Source organism: Pristis pectinata, chromosome 12 (genome assembly GCF_009764475.1).
Source record: "Pristis pectinata isolate sPriPec2 chromosome 12, sPriPec2.1.pri, whole genome shotgun sequence".
Lineage (NCBI taxonomy): Eukaryota > Metazoa > Chordata > Chondrichthyes > Rhinopristiformes > Pristidae > Pristis > Pristis pectinata.
Window position 1 is genome coordinate 19,660,048 of NC_067416.1, and position 19,147 is coordinate 19,679,194.

General features: G+C 39.2%; 1 protein-coding gene across 6 annotated transcripts in view; it reads left to right on the forward strand.

The window, feature by feature from the left end:
- Nucleotides 1–4,240: 4,240 nt before the first annotated feature.
- Nucleotides 4,241–19,147, forward strand: part of plekha1b (pleckstrin homology domain containing, family A (phosphoinositide binding specific) member 1b) — a 59,916-nt gene continuing 45,009 nt past the window's right edge. For 5 of the 6 annotated variants that reach the window (XM_052027482.1, XM_052027485.1, XM_052027483.1 and 2 more), the window contains exon 1: nt 4,263–4,399. The gene's annotated coding sequence lies outside the window, so the exon portion shown is untranslated. Of the gene's footprint in view, nt 4,400–19,147 lie in introns of all 6 variants that reach the window. The other variant, XM_052027481.1, reaches the window with a different exon arrangement.

The following is a 19,147-nucleotide window of genomic DNA, read 5'->3' on the forward strand; positions in this document are numbered from 1 at the left end:
TCATGTCTAGGCATCAGGAAACAGGGAAAACAGTGCCAGAGCAGAGAAAATTCACTAGTTGATCCCCTGCACCATTGGAAGAAATCACAGAAATGCAGAGACAGGGAAAGTCAAAGTTGAGTTTATTGTCATATGCATGAGTACATGTATGCACAACTACAATGAAAAACTTACTTGCAGCAGCATCATTGGCACATAGTATCAGATAAGCAGCATTCACAAGAAAAACATAAATTACACACAATTTTTGCAAGAAAAAACACAATTAGAACAAAAAGAAACAAAGTCCATATTAGTGCAAAGTGATCAAAGTGGTCATGGTGATGCTATACTGAGGTAGCGATTAGGGTTGCGCAGGTTGGTTCAAGAACCAAATGGTTGAAGTAGCTGTTCTTGAACCTGATGGTGTGGGACCTCAGGCTTCTGTACCTCCTTCCTGATGGTAACTGAAAGAAGATGGCATGGCCCCATGGCCCGGATGGTGGGGATCTTTGTTGATAGATGTTGCCTTCTTGAGGCAGGAAATTCATGTATTTAAAGGCAAACCTTTAGCAGTAAGATGATGGTCATAGGTCCATATTTGTGAAAGGAGAATTTAGAACTAAGACTGAGAAGAATTTCTTCATTGGAAAATGCATCAACATTTTGACTTCCAAGTGAGTAAAGTAAGTGAAAGACCAAGAGCCAAGCAAGCCCTATTCTATGGTGTCCTATTCTGAGCTCTGTCGTAAGAGGACGTTACTAAGCAGACAGAGCAAAAGATTCAAAGATGTTGCTCAAAGCCTCCTTGAAGAAATACTACATTCCCAATAACATCTGGGAATCTCTGGATTCTGACTACTCAAAGTGGAGAACAAGCATTTGGAATGGTACCAAGAACCTCAAGGCCAGGCAACAGGAGCACACAGGTCCTGCATAAGTGGTTGAAGATGTGGACCATTTCACAAACTACCCATTCATTTGCCCCATTACCTGCCCAATTTGTGAGAGAGCCTGTGGCTCCCACATTGGCTTCATTAGCTACCTATGAACCATGAACCTACAAAATGGAGTGGAACATTCTTGATCCCATGGGACTTCCTAAGAAGAATTGGTGGGTGTTAATTATGGAGGACGACAGTTCCTATTCCAAGATACAAAAGCTGACTTTAGTTCTTTTTAGATACCTTGTCAATTCTTATCAACGACAAAGAAACTGAAAATATTTCATAACAATTTCTTAACTTCATGTGACATTTCTTATTTTTGAATCATAAACTTTTTACAAATTCATTTTCATGATTACATGGAAATGTAGTGTTGGAAAATCATTTTTTTACGTAATAACATGTCTATAATGTTCCATTATGGAAAATTATGCAAGTCTTTCCCTTATTTCCCAATATGCTCTTCCAATGCATGAGGTTTCCCGCAGAACCATGTTTGCAAACCTTCCCCTTAAATATTAACACTGAGCGGCATCAGCGTTGTAAACTTTTGTTTTCCATTGGCAAACTCTTGAGCACTTGGATAAGCTATTTCGGACTGTTCATTGGAAAAAATAAGAACAGCTTGTTTAAAAAAAAATTAAATATAAGCATGCTTCCATTTCCTGGGATTTGAAAATCCAATGCATAACATAACTTTTATGTGGTAAATGGTAAAGAAAAGGAGGGGCTGGAAGAGTGCTCACTTAAACTGAGAGATTAAGGAGAAGCCTGATGTATGTTGGTGGGGGATGGGTGAGGGGTGAGGGAACAAGAAAATTGACAGTTTGAGTTGAAATGGGGTAGGGTTACGGAGGACAGTGTGAACTGGGTGTGAAGTTGATGGAAAGAGCAAACTGATCGAAAGTAAAATCTTTTGTTCATATATGGTCTTAATATGTTTCTCAGTAACTCAGCAGAGAACAGCCTTATGCAGTCATTGCACTGTGGACAGAAATAGAAATGGTTTTGTGCAAAGCCAAGTTTAACAACAGCTTTGATACGAATAACTGACTCTTCTTTATTTAGTGATTATTTGTGGGATGGCTACTGGCCAAGATACTGGAAGGTCTGTTTGCTCATCTTTGAATAGCTCATTGGATTTTTAATGCTCCACTTAAATAACTGTAACAGGCAGATGGTCCCTGGGTTTAATATCTCATTTGAAAGCTGACATCTGCAACATTGCAACATGGCCTCACAGTTGCACTGATGTGTTAGCCTGCATTATGAGATCAAACCATTGATGATGCTTGAACTTTCAATCTTTAATTGAGAATTCCATTATTTTAGCAAATTTAACATTTAAAAAGTAATGCCTCAGTGAACCAGAGGTGGGTAGAGGTGTTGAAGAGAGAGAGGGACTCATTTTGCAAATTCCTCTTGATTCACATTATTACCCCTTACCTTGTTGAATGTTATTTTAAGATAGCACATTTTCCCCCAGATCTATTATTTAAGCGAGCATTAAATAAACACATATTCATAACAGTCTATATCTTTTTCCACAAAGGAATTAGGAATAGGTTTGACAATGTTTACTACAATCAATTATATTGATTATGTGGCACAAGAGACTGCAGATGCTGGAATGTAGAGCAAAAAACAAACTACTGGAACAACTCAAACAGCATCTATGGAGGCAAAGGGATGGCTGACACTTCCGGTCGAGACCCTGCATCAAGACTGAGAGTGTAGAGGGAAGATTGCTAGTATATAAAAGTGAAAGGGAGGGGGTGAGACAGAGGCTGTTAGGTGATAGGCAGAACCAGATGAGGGGATCAAGATGGTAGAGGGAGAATGTTGAGATTAGAGGCTGGTAGGTGATGGGTAGAAACAGATAAGGGAGGTATTGATCGTGTAGTGCTCGATACTGGTCATCTTTAATTATGGCAAACCTAAATCAAAAGGTACTGTCAGATAAACTACAATTCATACATATATGTTCATTGTTGTACTGGGCAATTGATCCAGAGACAAATGATAAATCCCATCTTGGCAACTGGGAAATTTTAGTTCAAGTAATTAAAACTAAAAAGAAATCACAATAGCTGTTACCATTAGTGATCCAGATGATTGCAAAAAAAATCATATGGATTACTAATGTTATTCACCAAAGGAAATGTAACATCCTTATCTGCTTTGGTCTATGTGTGACTCCAGACTCGGTTCAATTCCAGCTGCTGTCTGTAAGGAGTTTGTACGTTCTCCCCATGTCTGTGTGGGTTTCCTCCCGGTGCTCCGGTTTCCTCCCACATTCCAAAGACGTACGGGTTAGGAAGTTGTGGGCGTGCTACGTCGGCGCCGGAAGCATAGTGACACTTGCGGGCTGCCCCCAGAACACTTTACGCAAAAGAAGATGCATTTCAATGTGTGTTTCAATGTATATGTGACTAATAAAGAAGATATCTTAGATACACACAACTTATTAATGAATAAAGTTGGGAGGGAAGCAGAAAATGCTGAAAAAATTCATCAGGTCATGCAGCATCCATGGACAGAGAATCAACAAAATTAACATTGCAAGATAGCAAGCAATGGTCATTCTGAACAAATGAGCAATGGTTAAAATAGAGATAACTCTAATTTCTGTCTTCACTGATGCTGTTTTGTCATGGTTGCAACATTGCTTTTCTGACTTCAAATTTCCAACAGCTACAGCCTTTTGCTTTTGCTCCACTGTTTTTGAGACGTGAGCTTCCCCTATCTATCCAGGTTGTCCGGTACAAGAGCTCCTGGGACAAGGATGGTAGTGTCTACGTGAGGCGCTGCCTCAAGAAGGTAGCATCCATCATCGAAGATCCCCACCATCTGGGCCATGCCATCTTCTTGCAGCTACCATCAGGCAGGAGGTGCAGAAGCCTGAAATCCCACACCACCAGCTTTAAGAACTGCTACTTCATATGTCCGGTTCTTGAATCAGCCTGCACAAACCCTAATCGCTACCTCAGTACAGCAATACTAATGACCACTTTGCACTGCAATTATTTTGTTCTAATTGTGTTCTTTCTTGTAAAAATCCTATACAATTTATTTTTAATTTATGCTTTTCTTGCGAATGCTGCTTATCTGATGCCATGTGCCTGTCACGCTGCTGCAAGTAAGTTTCTCGTTGCACCCTTGCATACATGCACTTGTGCAGATGACAATAAACTTGACTCTGACAGCAGCGCCCAGGTAGTTTCAGCAACACTTGGTTCGGATGAGGACCACAATCCCCAGAAACCTCTACGGGGGCAGGTGACGGCATATCCGGTTTGCAAGCGACCTCTTGCGAGGATGGGGAGTGGGGGGGCTCGTTTGACCCGGAAAAGGAGCGGGAGTTACGAGGTGGTCGCTCGGTCGGATGCTGGTGCGGTGGCGGCTTCATCTCCGGGGGAGACTTTCGCTGAACCAGAGCCGGTTGACAGTTTTTCGCTGTGGTTGTCGCTCGGGTGAGTGTGACAGCAGCCAGGTGTGCGGCGGCGGCGGCGGCGGCGGCCGCTCGCTGGCTGGTGAACCGCACCGGGGGTGGGAGCTGGAGTCCGCCTGTGAAGGCTGCCGATCTGATGCGGCCGCCGCTCGGCTTGTGTGCACGTCCGGCCTTGCACACCCTGCCCGTCGCCCACACAAGCTGCCCCTCAACCAGCAAAACCCCCGCAGAATAGGTGCACGGACTCCGCCGCCTTCACTTGTAGCATATTTCCATACTCACTGCCGCAATTCTTGGAAACAACACGTTTCACTACCCCCACGTTATCTCCACGATTGTGGAGACAAGTGGTTTATCACCGTGGCTTTGCTGTTCTGTTGCCTCAACTTGCGTGCATTTTGCTTGTTTATAAACCCCCGCAACACCATTTGCCTCTCGTTATAACCACATGCACCCCATATTCTCGGGGTGTTGGTTGATAGCACAGCAAACGAAATTGTAAGTAACTGCAGCCCGCATTATTTGGCAAGCTGTTGCTGAACAGATGATGCCTGACCTGTTGCATCTTCTGACCAGTGGTGCACACTTCTCTTTTTTTTCGTGGAGAATTTATTGCGTCTTTTGTCATTTGGATTGCGCTCTGGCATTGGGCTCCTCATCGAGTCCAGCAGTGGTATAACGACTTCCTGGAGTTTAGTAGCATTTATGGTGGGATATCTACTTACTGAACATGTGTGTAGTTAGATCTGATGCAGGCTCAGCTTCCATTCATTTTGAGGAGAAGAATGGCTCCAAGAAAGATGGTGAAGTTTCAAGTAGTTTGCAATTTTTTCAATTAATTAACTTAATTTAAAAGTTTTTAAGTGTTTTTGTGTTTGTTTTAAATGTACTGTTCAGTATTTTGTGCTTTAGCCTTTGTGAATATCAAATGTTCTCACACATTCAAAGTTGATGGCTGTTAAGTGGGGTGTGTGGTTTACTTGCTATCAAGGCACTCTGGGGGTCAGGACTTGCTATCTTCAGTGGCATTCAGGAACTGGCTTCAGGAATAAAGTTGTCACTGCAAGTGAGAGCAGATGGGTGATTGCATGTGGCCTGTTGCTTACTGAGGTGGTGTTGACAGAACCATTGGATTTGGCCCATGGGATATATGCTGTGTACCATAGCTTTGAAGCCCTGGATACGTTGTGAATGTGATTGGTAGTGAAATATTCCAGTTAGCTGTACGAATGGGAAAATTGCAAAAGGGAGCTCCTAAAAAAAGATTGTCATAATAGGAATTTAATGGTGCAGATTCTGTCTCCTGATGGTTGTCTATAGATTTGCTATCAAGGTTAGAGAAACCTAACAAATTCAGTGGAACTTGTTAATTTTTGTGTTGATTGGGAGTAGAACAAATGTAGTGAAGGCAGTGAATTTTCAGAATGTACACAGAATTGCTTGTTTGTTTTAGACTAAGCCAAAGAAGATTTTGTGATTATTAACTAATAATTGTCACTCATTTGATATTAAGAAAACACTTTGCAAATAGTGATGTACATTTAATTGAATTTGTTGTTAAGTTTGAGGAAGATACCTGTAAGGGACAGTCTCTAGTTTTAAATTTTAATCAGACTTTGAAATAATTTGGGCAGAATTGTTAACGGGTAAACCTATAGATTTAGCTGGAGATGTTCAAAGAATACTTTGTATATTTCGTACATAATGTACAACAATACAAGAAAAATATGGAAATTTAGCAGTGTAGCAGAGGTATAGAAGTCTTAAAGCTAATGTGATTATAAGCTGCAAAGAGGAAGCAAGTAAGATGTAACAGTAGTAAGGATGACTCATCCATTTAAAGATGCATCTGAAACTATAAAGAATTATAAGAGAATAGCAGACCTGTTAAATGTGTACATGTATAACAATTTTTAGTGGGTATAAGTAGAAAATATTGTGTTAAAGGAATGCAACATTAAGAAGAATGGAGGAAGGTGGTGATATTCAATGTTTTTAGAAGTAAGACAATGGAGAGAGTAATACTATTTGAGAAAGATCTCTGGAGCTTGACTATTTCCACCCTACGATGTTAAAGTAGTTATAGAAATTGCACATACTGTAGCTATTTTCTAGAGCTTTTTAGATTTAGCAGTTCCCCCTTTTTTGGATTGAGAATTTTGAGCATTTGGAATTGTATGAGCTAATGAGAGAGGCAGCGTGATTTCTGAAGAATAAGTTATACTTATTATAATTACACTTTCTATTGTAGGGGGTTAACATAATGAAAAATACATTAATTATGTAAGAAGAAAATTGTATTTACAGATATAGAATTGTACATGAATGCTGCAGTAGAGAGAATCTAGATATCCTTGTACATGAAACACAATGTTAGCTTGTAGGTACAGCAACTAATTGTAAGGGTAAGGAGATTGCAGAAGGGGAATGGAATGGAATGGTAAAGTCATGCTACAATTGCACAGGTTGTAGGTGAGACAATATTTGGTGTTCTGTTTTTGTCTCCATATAAAGACAATTTGGAGAAGGTTAACTAGGATGATTCCTGGGCTTATGGGAGTCTTTTGTTTTGAAACTTGGGCCTAAAATCATTGGAAGAACAAGAGGTAATCCTATGGAAGCATTTAAATGTCTGAGGAGGCTTTAACGGATAGATGCTGTGAAGATGTTTCCTCCTCACAGGAGAATCTAGAGTAGTGGGCATAGTTTCTTTGTGGGTTGTGAATCTTTTGAATTCTCTGCCTCAGAGACGTGCAAGGCTGTTATTGAATATGTTCAAGGCTGAGATGAATCAAGCTTTGTACTACTAGGCAGTTGAAGGTTGGAGGGAATAGACAGGAAAGTGGAGTAGAGGCCAATGTCAGGTCAGTTAGGATCTTGATTAATAGTAAAACAGGCTTGAGGGGCTGAATAGCCTATTGATCCTACTTTCTTTGGTCTTATGTTGTTGAGGCATTATTCACATGAATGGAATTGGAGGTGGCTTTGTGATGTAGGTTTGTATGGTGATAAAGAACTTTTTCTTAGATGTCCAAGATGTGATAGGTTGTGTTTTCTCGATGCTTGGCCTTGCCTCTTCCCCCATTAATATATTTGATGGCTTGAATGAAGTAATAGAACTTTTAAAATCAAGAAGGATTTTCGTAGGTAACTAGCAACCTTGCAAGCAGAAAGCACACATTTAAGGATTGTCAGAAGAACTAGAGATGCTGTAAAGAAATTGTTATAATGCAGCAAGTAGTTAAGATTTGAAGGTTGAACCTGAAAAGGTTATCCATACATATTCAAGAAGGAATTGGTTAAATACTTGAAAGAGGAAGAGATGCAGAGAATTGGAGAGTAGCGGAGTGGTAGTTACTGGATTGCTCTTTGAGTAAGTCGGTGTGCAGACTAAAATGGTTTCCTGTACTGCACCATGATATCCAAGCTCGCAGATGGTAGCGTGTGCATAGAAGTAGGAAACAAAAGTGGATTGGTCATGTTGACTCCTTTAATCCTGCACTGTTGGTCAATGAGATGCCTATATTGTGACCAGCTCAACAACAACTTCCATTTACACAGCACTTTAACACAGCAGATGTCTCAGAAGACCAAGTAAAAATTAACACACAACTATGGGGTATTGAGAATGCTAAGGAAGGAAGGAGTGCCTTTGTTATAAACCCATTTCATATCATTGGTGAGATTTGTTCAAACCTCTGAACAAATATCTTCTGGCTTCTGCCCTCTTCCTTCCCAGCCCTGATGAAGGATCTCCACCCAAAACGTCCACTGTTTATTTCCCTCCATAGATGCTGCCTGACCTGCTGAGTTCCTCCAGCACTTTTTGTGTATTGCTCCAAATTCCAGCATCTGCAGAATTTCTTGTCTCCAATGATATGAGGTTGGTTTAGTGTAGTTACAGGGAAAGAAACCTGATTTGAGAGACATTAATCTCTGCCTCCATTTGTATATAGCCACCTTTTGATTTTGGTTAGCAAAAATTACCAATCATAGATTTGAAATGATCTCATCCAGTGTCAGTTGTCATTTCCAAACTTCTAGCACAGCTTGCATGCATAAGTATGTCCTAAATTCATTCCTGAAAAACATGGTTCAACTCCTAGGTTATGGCTGCAAACAACAAAGTTTATCTCCTGTCTCCAGTCTTGATGCAGAATTTCGACCCGAAATGTTGACAGATGTCTCTGAAGGTGGGGAGAGCTGTACCTGTGATGGAATTGGCTGAGTTCACCACCCTCTGTAGCCTCTTGAGTTCCTGTCCATTGGAGCTTCCATACCAGGCCGTGATGCAAGCAGTCAGAATGCTTTCCACTGTACATTTGTAGAAGTCTGTCAGAGTCTTTGACGACATGCCAAATCTCCAGCAGATTTTTTGTTATCTCTTGTCTGTCAGTTTCCCCTTAATATCGTACAGAATTGTATTTCCCCTCAATTTGTAGTTACCACGGGGAATACAATTCTAGTTTGATTAATCACTCTTAATTCTTGGAATCCAGCTATCATTCTAGTATATTTATGCTGCACTTCCTCCAGGTCCAAATAGTTTGTCTTAAGGTGTGGTGCTTGGATCTGCAAGGCTTTTGTATAGGTATGGGAAAACCTCTATCCTCTTCCATTCTAGTATGCAGATTGGCATTCCACTAGTCTTACTGAATTTTCATCTATCAAAATTATTTTAATTGTGTGCCTGGACATCCCTGTCCCTGTCTCCCACTTTGAATGAGCTTTTCAATGCTCAAGTACTCGTATCTTTTTGTTTTAGGTCCCAAGTTGATGACCTCTTGCATTTCTATATTGAAATCTGTTTGTCACTTTTTTCTTTCTGCCTAGTCTATTAATATCTCTTCATAATGTTATGTTTCCATCTGCATTATATGCAACACACTTTTGTTTTTCGTAATCCTGAATATGTGGTTCCATCTCTCATCTAATTAATAAATACAGTGAATAGTTTTGGCCCTGACACATCCATGTGAGACACCATGAGTCACGTCATACCAACTGCTCATTCTCTCTCCACTCTGCATCCTGCTATGGAGGCAGTTTGAATGTATGGGAAAGCTAATGACTGATGAAATTTGTTAGGGAAAATTGTAGGGTGCTCAATCTTTTATTGAAAAAGGATGGGAGCCTTTTAATAGTGAGTTGATAGAAAATTTTAATGTCAATAAGTGCTTAAGTATTTGCAGTTGTATATAAGTGATACAATAGAATGCCAAGTTGAAATTTTAAGTCGAGCCCTGGCTAAAAGTTCATCTTTAGCTTTTTGGGAGCATTAAGAAAGATGTATTGATCTTCAGAGGGTATTGTTTGGATTCACCAGATTTTATATCCAGTATTAGAGGACATAATTGCATAAACCTTCCTTTAAATGATCTTGATCGTCTGCCCAGGTGTGATCTAAATAAGGGATTTAAAACCATAGAGGATGAAAGGCAGATTAAAAGAAACTACGCCAAATGGAATCCATAACAAGTGACATAATTGGAGTTTAATGATTTAGAAATGAACCAAGGATATACAGTTTTCATATAAATGGTGGGGGGAAAAGCTGTGGAAGCTGTAACAATTGCATTTTCCTGTATTGAGCTTAATGTTTGTTTTGTAGGGGGATCAAGGAAGCAATTTTAATTTTGTTTCATTTGATGTTTGTCCCTAATTTTACCCTAAACTGAGTAATAGAGTAATACAGCATGGACACAGACTGCTTGGCCCAACTCATCCACACCTGGGCTTGGCCTATCTCTCTCTCAACCCCTCCTATCCACGTACTTGTACAACTGTCTTTTGCATGTTGTTATTGTACCTGCCTCAACCACTTCCTCTGGCAGCTCATTCCATATACACACCACCCTCTGCATGAAGAAGCATGAAGAAGTTGCCCCTCGGGACCCTTTTAAATCTTTTGCCTCTCACAAACCTATGCCCCCTAGTTTTTAGTTCCCCTTCCTGGGTGGTGGGGGGGGGGGGGGGGGGTGGAAGAGACTATATGCATTCACCCTATCTATAACCCTCATGATTTTATACACCTCTTATAAGGTTGCCCTTCAATCTCCTATGTTCCAAGGAATAAAGTCCTAGCCTGCCCAACCTCTCCCTGTAACTTGGTTGCTGGAGTCATAGTAGCATTGTCTTAATCCAGGATAGTTTAATATTAACTACACTAGTCACACATCGGCCAAGTAAGGATGGCAGATTTTCTTCCCTGAAGGACATTAAAGAACCAAGTGGGTTTTTTAACAGCAGTCTGGTTGTTTCATGGTTACCCTTATTGATGCTAGTTTTTTTAATTCCAGGTTTCTTCAGTTATTTAAATTACCTAGCTGCTGTGGTAGGATACAAACCCACGTCTCTACAACTTTCATCCTGTAAATACTCAGCCAAGACTCATCTGCAATGCTACTAACAAATTTGGATAAAAGGAGCTGATGTGTGAATTAGTTTGAGAATTGTAGTTCTTAATTCCAGTATTTGTTTTTGTTTTGCTTTTTGTTGATAATTCTTTATGTTACAGTATACAAAATATACTTTGAGGTGGGAAAAATGGGCTAGGCTGATGGCTGTGTGTTTTTTTTAAACCTATAGTTGCCAAAGTAATTTGTGCAATTGTCAAATACAGATCCATTTGGGAATGGTTGTGACAAGTTTTGTTTGTGGCCTTGCAGGATACTGGCAAAAGAGTGAGGGAGAATTGACTTGAATAGTTTTATTTACATGAGCTGTCATGCTTGAAGTATGTGACTTGGCTAGAGATATGGCAGTGGGTGTTAGAATTTCTTGATATGTTAATGCCCAGTAAGTTCTAGCTCAATTACTCAGATGCTCCCATTTAAAACAAAAATCTGCTTGAATTCTACATTTCTTAAAGGCAATCTTATTCTGAATATCTCTAAACTTGTAATTACAATCTATTTATTTTCTTCATGAAAAGAAGTTCTTTTTTACTTGTAGTTTTAGATGGTGCATTCTCTGAAGGGAAGCCAGGAAACAGGAAAATGACCCTTGTTCATATTGAATTTTACCATTGTGTTTCAAAAATTGTGAAGCACTTGATGTCTTTTGAAAATGTTTAGGTACTTAAATTAATTTTGTAAATTTTACATTCATTTCAGAAAAGCTTTTATTTTCTGAAAAATCACTCCCAAGTACAACGCACTTCAGAAATACAACTGAAACAGTTCTGTGTGTACAAGCTTCACATTTTGCCAATGCATACTACTTCGATGTTGAATCATGGAGATGGTTGACAAGTTGTAGAGCAAAAAATTGTACCAGTGTCTATTCAAATGTTTAAGTTTTTGAACAAAATGCATTGTAGCTCTGTTTTGCTGCAAGTGGGGAGGGGGAGAAATCATTTCCACTTCTACTAAATGATCAAGTCTGCCATTTTAATTTATTTGTGCAATATTAGCATAATGGAGAAAGTTGCCTTCATTGGCCTTTTCTTTTGTGTGAGAAGGAGATGGGTCTTGTTGAATTACTGTTGCCTTTGTGATGGCACTTGCAGGAGAGCATTGCAGTAAAACTCTTTAAAAATCCAACACACTTGAGACTTTGGTGCTGGACTGGCAGACTTTTTGGAATTTTGGATGTCATTTCTATTCACACATCCACTCTTTTAATTCACCTTTTTTTTTGCATATTACACAGTATGGTAAATTTCCGGTGAAAGGAAAGGTGGGAACTGTGGCCCGGGGAGAGTGGAAAGGGAATGTGGGAACTGGGGTCCTGGTGCAGAAAGGGAGAGTGAGAAAACACTGCTTGGTGACCTCAGATGACAAACCATTGGGATTTCTGAATAGTCAGGTAGTGAATTATCAGAGCTGGATAAACATTGATAATTGAAAATGACACAGAATTACTCCAAAGGCCATAACAAGCTAAATGATGTTTAAATTACAAAAAAAACTTGATTGTATTTAGGTACCAAAGTTAAGAAAATAACCTTGTTTATGAACTTGAATCACCTTAGTTTTTTTTGGATGTGCATACTGGCAGCTGTTAGGACCTGAAACCTCTCCTATTTATGTCTTTTGATGGTTTTCAGATCTTGTTTTGCTCTTTTCCTCTTTCAGTCTCTGCCCCTTTCAGCTACCTACCTTGGAGCAACTTAGTTATTTCGGTTTCTTTCATCTTTGAATTTCTTTAATTATTTCTCCATCTCCCTTGATGCCCACAGCACTTTGTTGCCTCCTTTAGAGCAGCAACTCATTGTTTCATCTTTTGTATTTATTAATCACCTTTCCCAAGTAATTTAGCTGAGTTAACTTCTCTAACCTTCCTTTCTTGCTCACTGCAGTACCACTCCTTCATGCCATCAATCTCTTTTCATTTTGTTCCTTGGATATTTGTTTTGTGGTAAGTCCCTTGCCATCCATGACCTTGTGTGGATGAAATTATTGCTGCCCTGACATATTTGTGTGGTAATTCTTTCCTATTGCTAAACCATTTGTGATGCCTATATATGTATTCCAATACTTGCCCTGCCTATTACTTCGGCAAAGTCCTTAATGCTAAGTCACATTTCTTTTGTTACCAATTCCCTACTCCCCCTCCTCCCTACTGCCACATCCTTGGGTCATTGGGATCTACCTCTAATATGCTTAAATTTTGCTTTGCCATTGCTAATGGCAGAGTCTTTGATCTCAGCTGTGCTCTCAAACTTCCTGCTTGAACTATTCTTTTGATCCATGATTCCTGTACGTCTTTTGAAATTCCTCTCAAGAAAATTAATTTTGATTAAGTTTTGTTCACTGGCCTAATCTTTCCTTTTGGGGTGTGTTTTATCTACCTACATTTGTTCACTAAGAGTTATAAATTGATTTAGACAACTGATGTGTTTGTTCGTTACATTGAAATTAAAACCCATGTAATAAAGCTGTTTGTGTCACTGGCAAGTTAATTATGACGTGGTTCTGAATAAGAAATTTAATTATAACATTACAACAATACATTGCTGCTTGATTGAATGGCAAGGAGCTGATTGAGTGTAATTAGGTCTCAAATGCTGAGAATGTTAGTTTACTTATCCTTCCCAATGAATTTTGGAGATGATGTTAGTTGTATGTTTCAGGTACCTTGAGGTGTTTGCTGTGTGTGGTCCAGGTCTTAGTGTATATGGCTTGGAGTAAGAGAAATTCCAGTTTGAGGGAAATGCTTTATGGATGTTTTTATGGTGTTGGTCTTTCATTGCAGGAGGAGTGTAGAAATAAGGAAGTACTGTTGCTGGTACTGGTAAGGTTGTCCCTGGAGTACCTTGTGCAGTTTTGTTCCCCATATTTAAGAGAGAATATACTGGAATTGGAGGCAGTCTAGAAAGAGATCCATGGAGCTAATTCCTGGGATGAGAAGGTTGTTCTGTCATAAACAGCTAAAGAAATTAAATCTATATTCTTCAGAGTTTAAAACAATGTATGGTGATCTTATTGAAACATAGCATCCTTGGGGGACATGACAAGGTAGATGTTGACATATTTCCACTAGTGGGAGAATGTTGAACAAGTGGATGAGGTTAGGAGAAAAGGGGGGGGTGGTTGGGTGAGCACATTTAAAACGGAGGTGCATTGCAACTTCTTGCACTCAGTGGTGAATCTCTGGAATTCTCTACTCCAGAGGGTTTTGGAGATGAGCTCATTTGGGGTGTTTAAAGAAATGGATAACTTCTTTGAATGACTGGGGAATCCAGGGCTATATGGAACTGGCATAGAAGAGGTGATGTTTGGGGCTGATCAACCATGATCACATTGAAAATAGAGAGACGAGCAGCTGAGTGTCCTGCTGTTTCCTTATGTGGCCAGACGATGCTGATAGATATTAAGAAGATAGATATTAAACTTAGCATATATTGTACTTCAATAATCTAGTTTAGTTATGTGTTCTCATTCACTTTTTTTGAATGTTCAGAAATGCAAACAAATTATTTTGAATTATTAAATTCTCCCTGAACTGACTTCTGAAAGCTCTTTAAATAGTAGCTAAAGGTGTTAAACCATTTAATTCCCTGCCACTGACTTGATTATTTAGTTTAAATCTTTGAAGTTAAGCATTCTTTAACTATAGAAGTGTTTTAATGCAAATGATCAGGAAAACTACAAAAGCAGGAACATTTTTGCAGTAAAAATAGAAAATGTTGGAAACACCTAGCAGTTAAGGCAGTATCTGTGGTATCTCTCTCCACAGATGCTGCCTGAACTGCAGGGCTCTTCCAGTATTTTCTGTTTTATTTCAGATTTCCAGCATCTGCAGTTTTCTGCTTAACGTTTTTTTTCCAATTTTATCTTGCCCAATCAGTATTTTTTTTCCAGCCCATGGACAGATATTGAAAATATTATCTATATATGAATGCTTTTTGAAAGCTTGGAAGGTAATGGGTATAACCAGGAGCTGGCATAAGGAAAATGAGTGCTTGGTGAATTCTTAACTTGTAATAATATAAATGGATTTTAAGGACATGATGCTTAAAATTCATCTTTTAAAGAAAGTTTTTTGTTTTCCTCCAAGACGATTGCCTTGTGTGGTCTGTTTCTTCTTCTTTGCTCTTTTATTAAATATCTTAAAATGGTGGCTATACATCTTTTTTAGATGTATAGTTAAATTTATGCAGACTTGTTGTAAGTTCCACTCACAATTAAAGTATATAATTATTTGTCTAGTTTTAGATTTTGTTGATTGCTACCCAGCCATATACAAAAATAGCTTGAACACCATTATCTCTTTACATAAGTTATTGATTCTAACTTGTGTACATTTTTTGAAGTCCTATAGGACATGTGCCTGCCATGATTGTGATTATATAGGAACCATATATCTCTTTATCCTAAAGGAAAATAAAGAAAATGGCTTCCCCATTCACTTAAATATTTTCAGAATAAATCAACAGAACTCCAAATAAAACAGTTATTCTGGGAAGGAGGAAAAAGTTCTTCCTCAAATTATTGGTTTTATTCCAAATCGGCAATTCCCATTGAAGGTTTGTGCACCTTGTGACTTAATTGTACACAATGTATTGTTATTCCTGGCTCCCCTAATTCCTGACTTCCCCATCCAATGCTATATATAGTCCTGCCACATTGGCATCGTTATTTTAATACAGTAAAGGTTTCCTATTCAAACAAAAAGTGAATCTTCAAGGCAATTGAATAGAATAAACATTATCTGGTCATTCACTAGTTATTAGCTCTGTTAATTTCATTCAATTGGCTTCATTGTGAAGGAAAATCTGGCACACTATATTGGGGAGCTGCACGTTTTATGCCATTTTTAAAAATTACCCACCTTCTCTGAATGGAATGAAGTGTCATTCAAAAATAATCACAGTAATGTTCTGTTAATATTAATGAAGCTAAGTGATGGCAATAAGCATAAAACCTATTTGATTTCACTGTAGAGCGAGGACGATCATTTGCAACTGGCTTTTGTCATATTTCCAGCTATCTCTGATCATACAGTGTATCCATCCACATACATTGCTCTGTTTCCTTTGGTCAGGGCAAAAAATAAAACCTTTGCTCTTTGGTATATTAGAGCAATATTTTCATTTATGCAGTGCATTTAGTAACACATGGTGCTATTAAAATTAAAAGTAAAAAAAAACTAAAGGAGGAGGGTGTTTTGAGTAATTGGGCAGGGATGTTTAGTCAAAAAGATGGTTTTAAGACTGATCTAAAAGGCAAAGGAATTGATTTAAGGAGAGAATTCTTGCCATTGGAACTTGTTCTTGAAGGTACAGATACCCAAAGTGCTGCCAAGGGAAGGGAGGCGATTCGTGCAAGGCAGGGTTTAGTTTCATGGAAGGATGGATTTAAATAAAACAGTGCAGGCAGCATTGTTATTTCCATTGTCATGAAATATTTCTTGCATTCCATTTGAAGGAATTTTTACATATGATTTCCCTACATTTATAGTTGTGACTACACTTCAGTTTTGGCAAAGAAGTTTAAGTTACTGGAACCAGCGCAGAAGGAGGGGATTTGGCCCATTGTGCTCATGCTGGCCAAAATATAGATTTCCAAGCTCTTGTCAGCTGCAGCTCTGAGAGGCCTACCAGGTATTTTTTGTTAATGTGGTCAGGGTTTCTGTCTTTACCATCCCTTTAGGCAGTAGGCCACTCTTTGTTCTTTCCACAAATCCTTGAACCCATTAACAACTCATTGTTAATTAATAAGGGGAATTAGTTACTTTAAACTAAAGCCTACACCTCGGTCAAACTTTCTTCCAACCTCCTTTGTTCTGGAGAAAGCAATTGTAACCTGGCAAGTTCCTCCCTATACATATAATTCTGCACCTCCCAACAGTGTTCTGGTGCAGCTTCTCTGCATCCTCTATTGTTATTATATAGTTCCTGCAATTGGGAATGGGCAATAAATGCTGGCTTTGCCAGTGATGCCCAGATCCTGGAAAAACGAATAAAATAATTGGAAAAAAAATCCTGCTCTTCCCAGTCATCAGTATAGATTGTGAATAGCTCTGGCCCCAGCACAGATTGCTGTGCACCCAGTAGTCATGTAATCTCTCAACCTGCAAATGACCTATTTATCCCTTGTTTTTCTGCCCTTTAACCATTCCTCATTCTGTGCCAGGGTATTACCTCCAATATCTTGAGTGCTAATCCTGTTTATATTTTTTTAAAAATTCTGTTTGGCCTCTCACTGAAGGCCTTTTGAAAGTCCAAATTTATCATATCCACTGGTTCATACTTATCTATTCTGTTCATTTCAACCTCAAAAAGAAACAACCAGATTAATCAAATGTAATAGGATTGGGTGGATGGGAAAGAGAAATTATTTTCCAAGTGCCTTGTTACCATTTTCTTAATAATAGATTCCAGCGTTTCTCTACTGCTCATGTCAGGCTAACTGGTCCAATGTTCTTTTTTTTCCCTCTTAAATTGTGGGATACCTTTCAGGACGTGGGAACTGTTCTGGAATCAGTTTTTATGTTGCTTACTAGACTGCTGCTGATTCTACTTTCTCTTGTGCCTTGGTCTGTTTTGCTGAATTCTGAAATTTTCCCAATCCTTGGCTATAATGCTCTTCCTGGGGACGTTAACCCTTTTCCTATTGAGGTGCTTTGCCTTGTAGATCTTTATTTGTGAAATACAGATGGTAGTAATTGCTAATAGAGCTATACAGCACGGAAACAGGCCCTTCAGCCCAACTTATCCATGATAACCAAGGTACCTACCTGAGCTAATCTCATTTGCCTGCATTTGGCCCATATCCCTCTAACCTTTCATATTCCATGTATCTGTATAAATGTCTTTTAAGCATTGTCATTGTATCCACCTCTACCACATCTGGCATCTTGTTCCATGTACTCACCACCCTCTGTGTGGAAAAATTTGCGCCTTAGGTCCCCTTAAGTCTTTTTGCTCTCACCTTAAACCTATGCCCTCTAGTTTCAGACTCCCTTACCCTGGGGAAAAAGACTGTGACCGTCCACTTTATCTGTGTCCCTCGTGATTTTATAAACCTGTATAAGGTCACCCCTCAGCTTCCTATGCCTCAGGGAAAACAGCCCCAGCTTATCCAGTTTCTCCTTGTAATTCAAGTTGACCAGTCCCGGCGACATCCTTGTGAATCCTCTCTGTACCCTTTCCAGCTTAATGACATTCTTCCTATAGCTACGTGATCAGAACAGCACACAGTACTCAAAAGTGCAGTCTCACTGACATCCTGTACAGCTGTAACATGATGTCTCAACTCTTTTACCCTATGCCCTGACTGATGAAGGCAAGCGTCCAAAATGCTGCCTTAACTACCCCATCTACTTGTGTCATCCCTTTCAGGGATCTATGTACATGTGTACCTCTAGGTTTCTCTGTTCTACAGTCTCCAGGGCCCTACCATTTACTGTGCAAGTCCTGCCTTGGTTTAACTTCCCAAAGTGCAATGTTTTGCACTTAAGAGTTAAATTCCATCTGCCATTCCTTTGTGCACTTTCCCAGTTAATCTAGATCCTGTTGTAATCTTAGATGATCTTCGTCACTGTCTACTATATTACTATGTTTTGGTGTCATGTGCAAGCTCATTAACCATTGGTTCCTCAACATACTGATCTGGAAAATTATCTCCTTCGTGGTCCATGAATTTGTCCTCCACTGCTAATTTGGCTTGCTCAGTATGGTTTGCTCATATTTAGAGATTATTGTATTACCCCTTGTTACATGCCTCTTTTAATTTCCTGATTTGCGCCATGCCCTTCTTCGTAACTACTACTGCGGACCTGTAGTCAACTTCCACCAGTGTTCTCTGCCCTTTCTCTTAGCTCTGCGCAAACTGATACTATTTTTTTTTTATGATCCTTTCTCTCTATGCATTTAGCCCAATCATTAATATCAGTTACCCAGCCCCTTTTGCAACCACAGCTACTGGTAACCATTATTTCAACAATTTTGTTACAAATGCTGCATTTCCTGTAATTGAAAACCAATGTGTTTTTTCCACCGATCCTTGAGCCTCGCTTTCAATTCTCTGATCTTATTTACCCAATAACAATTTGCATGTACTTCCAGTAGTAAACCAGAGATCACTATTCTTTAATTTGGATTCTATCCCTTGAGTAGAACCTCTTCCTTGGTCTCGTCCATGCTATTACTTTCCATGAGCTGTGACAACTGTCTCTTTGCCCTCTATTCCTAGTTCCTCTTTAGCCTCAAAAAGATGTTCTTAACCCTGGCACTGGGCAGGCATCATGGCCTTTGGGATCCATGCTTATAGCTACAGAAAATGTTATCTATTCGCTTATCCGTGCTGTCCCTCGTCATTAC